The sequence below is a fragment of the Sciurus vulgaris genome (assembly GCF_902686455.1).
Source record: "Sciurus vulgaris genome assembly, contig: HiC_scaffold_512_arrow_ctg1, whole genome shotgun sequence".
In the NCBI taxonomy this organism is placed as follows: Eukaryota; Metazoa; Chordata; class Mammalia; order Rodentia; family Sciuridae; genus Sciurus; species Sciurus vulgaris.
The window spans coordinates 65971-69635 of NW_027632518.1; positions in this window are offsets into that span (position 1 = coordinate 65971).

Sequence of the window (3665 nt, forward strand, 5' to 3'; positions counted from 1 at the left end):
ACTATTAAGTGAGAGACTATCACCAAACTGACACAGAATAGAATGAGCAAGGAATGGTTAGGTAACACAGAAAAAAGAAACAGAGGAGATTGAGCACTTTTAGGTGAAGGGGTCTCACCCACAAGATGCAGAAGAGACTAAGTAATTTTAGGTTAGACAAACTTAGTGGCTACAACAAAGAAGGATGAGCATTGTTACTAGAGAAGCTATCACAAAACAGACCCACTTGAGTCTGAGCATTAATGGGTGAGGCGTGCTCACCCCCAGTATGCAAAATAACCTGGGAAATGATGAGTGAAAGAAGATTTAGGGCAGAACCCAGAGAAGACTGAACCAAGTTAGATGAGGTGTCATTGACCACAGGATCAAGAGGAGAGGGTTTCTCTCCAACAGGTGTCAGAATTTTGGGATCCTTTTCAAGAGTGTCCCTTGGACAATGTCTCAGTGACTTGAGGGATGGTGGGAATGGTTCTATTTAAAAGATCTAAAGAAGTCCTGGATGATGATGGGAAATTGTCATTGGCTACATTTTACACTCTCCCTTGAAGGTGTGAATTGATCCTGATCCAGATGTGCTATGAGGTTTACTTTCTGTTGAACAGAGTAGCCAGTGACATGTGAGAGAAGATCTTGGTAATTTTTAAATATATCCTTTTCTTCCACTGGTCAGAGGGAAGGCAGAAATCCTGGGCATGCTACATCTCTCATAAGAGCTTAGCCACTTGAGCAAAGTTGTGGAAATGTTGAACTAAGAATGGTGGGAAAAGGTCCTCAGTGCTGTTGGAATTGACAACCATTAAAGTTGCTTTGTGTTTTCAGGCATTGGTTAGGAGGCTGTCTGAATGGCAGCACTAAAAACCTATTGAGGTTGTTGAAAAGAGGAGTTATCCGCATTCTCAAAGTTTCCTCATTAGTCTGCTGGATATGCATATAAGGCCAGAGATGGTGTACTGACAATAACCAGAATGGCACTAAGGCGGAGAGTTCACAAAGAGAACCAGGATGCCTAGAACTCAGTGGAGAGTGACCATGGGATTGAAGTTTGCCCAACCAAAATACTGAGAGGGGACTGAGCACTGGTGGGAGACAGGCATTCACCCATAGAACACAGAAGATTCTGAGCAAAGGCGTGTGAGATGAGCTTAAGAATAGTATCTAGAGGAGACTGAGAACTCCTACGTGAAGTGTGCTCAACCACAAGGCACAGAAGAATGAGTAATGCTGGCCTGGGGACCTGGGTCAATGGACAGTTTATGTACTTATTCTTCACGTGATTGCAGTACTCACTCTTTCCCTCTTGTACCTCTTCTGATGTGACCTTGGGGCTACTCTCTGCCCTCATGGGATCTTCCCTGTCTCCTTTCCTCCCCAGTGTCCTCTCCCCATGCCACTTTCAATTTCTACTCGTTATAGTTTCAGTTATTACTCTCAAGATTCATTACAGAGAGATCGTGGCTGAAAGTCATATCCTTGATCCTACATTCATTCAGGTACATTCACTTCCACTCGGAAAAACGCATCAATTGCTTACCAGTTCTCCTGTGACAAGAGAAAAATTCATGGGAGAACTCCTCTAATCAAAGGGGAGGGAGCAAGCTCTGGGCAGCTAGGTCATGAAGGGCTCGGGGCTTCTAGGCTCTGGTAGGAGAGGGAACTTCCTTGCACTCCCCAGAGGGTTTGTGAAGCCTTGGGCAACATGAACTGTGAAGCCTGGCTCATGTGACATGGTGCCTGCACTCCGGATTCCACCTGAGGTCACAGAGGAGTGGCCCAAGAACGCGGTGGCGTCAAAGATCCCAGGGCAACCAGAGACCATTGGGCTCCTGGCCGCTTCAAGTCCACATTCCAGACAGGCTCTGGCTCAGCTGTGAGGATAAGAGGGTAGAAGAAAGGAGAGGGTGCCAGGGTCTTGTGTTTTTTAAAGAAATGATTCTGTCCTTGTTGCCGGGTCAACTAGAAACCAGGCGGTAAGCGGTATGCAGCCTCGTGGGTGATAAATCCCTTCATATGCAGGCAGGACCAGGGTTCCCACTGAAGCCTGACAGCTCGCATTTCCACCCAGGCCCGTTAGGGGGCGCTGTGCTCCTTTGGCCCCACCATTCACACTGACAGCCGGCTCACCTGGCTCTACTGCACGCTCTTAGCCCCCACAATGTCCAGTGGAACAGGCTGGGACCGAGGGCTGCCTGAGAAGACGTGGCTCAACAAGCTTACCACCGGCACCAGTGGATTTGCCTCCGACCCCATTCCTCCAGGACCTGGAAGGCATGGGTTTTCTTCTGGGTCAGGACTCTAGCCTAGAGGCCTAGCAGCCACACAGAGAGATGTGTGGTGAGCGCTCAGCTCAGTACAGCAGGCAGTGCAGCGCCGGGGCTTAAGTGATCATTGAAATGGGACACGTCACATTCCACCTGTGGGTTTCCCCTGCTCAGCTACAAAGTCTGCAAAGGAGACAGCTGGAACATGGGATGGGCCTGTTCCATGTGAAGGCCTTTGGCTCCTCCAGTGGCTCATGAAGAAAGGAGGGAGTCAATCACTCAGCATGTTTTTTGGAGGACAGGACAGACCTGACAAGAAAGGAGAGCTGTTCTGTGCTCACTCCAACTGCCAGGCCCCACCTGCTCGGCTGCTGCATTATGACTCCACTGCGCCCAGAAACTTACCTGGTGGAATGTTTTCAGGGGCACGTCAACACACCTCAGGAGGCACAAATGCCTTGGCCATCTGCATTCACCCAATGGTTCATCTTCCTGACCAGACAAATGCCCCTCGGTCCCAAGGGTCTGTGCCATATTGCCAGGAGTCACCTTACCAGCCATGGGAGGGAGCAGCCTACAAGCCGGCGAATGAAGTAAAAGACTGGTGATGGCATGATGAGCACAGTTTCACAGGGCTAACACCAGATTGGAACATAGACCCCGCTGAACGTGGAATGGTGCAGAGCTGCCAACCAGAATTTTCAAAAGGGAAGAGTAAGGCCATTGGGGGGGGGGGCAAGAAAAGGTGGAAAGGGCCTTCCTGGAGAACAACTTCAGAGTAGAGGCACTCTGAGACTCGTCATTGTTCACGGTCAACCCACAAATTCCTCGACATATCTACAGCCTCATCATACACTACTAATTCAGGAAGTAGTTAGTTTGTGTTCGTTCTGTATGCAACCATGAACACCGACCCTAATGTCATTTCAAACACGTCAATGCCCTTGAGAAGTCCTTTCTCATTCTCTTGCTCCCAAGGGTCAGTTGAATATACATATACTGATTCCTATATTTTTCTAGCAAAAGAAGCATGGGCAAAGGCTTTCCTAACATCAAAGCACCTACTCCACGACCTACAATGTAAACCAGCTGGTCCTGGAGTATGCAACACTAACTCCTGGCTCTCCGTACGAATGAAGAGTTCACCACAGTCTCAGAAAATTAATCCCTTAAAGGTCTATGAATATCCAAGTGTGAGGACCCTACATCAGCAATACCTGAATATCAAACCAGATGTGGTTCCATGATAACCAACATTTTAATAGAATTACTGAGAAGAAAAAGCTTACCTCAAGCATTTGCAAAGTGTCTTATCCGCTTTCTTTCCTGACATGTTTCTATCCCCCGCCCCCAGGCCATATGCCTAATGTCTCTGGTTTCCTCCTTCCCGCGTGAGATCTTGGAAAG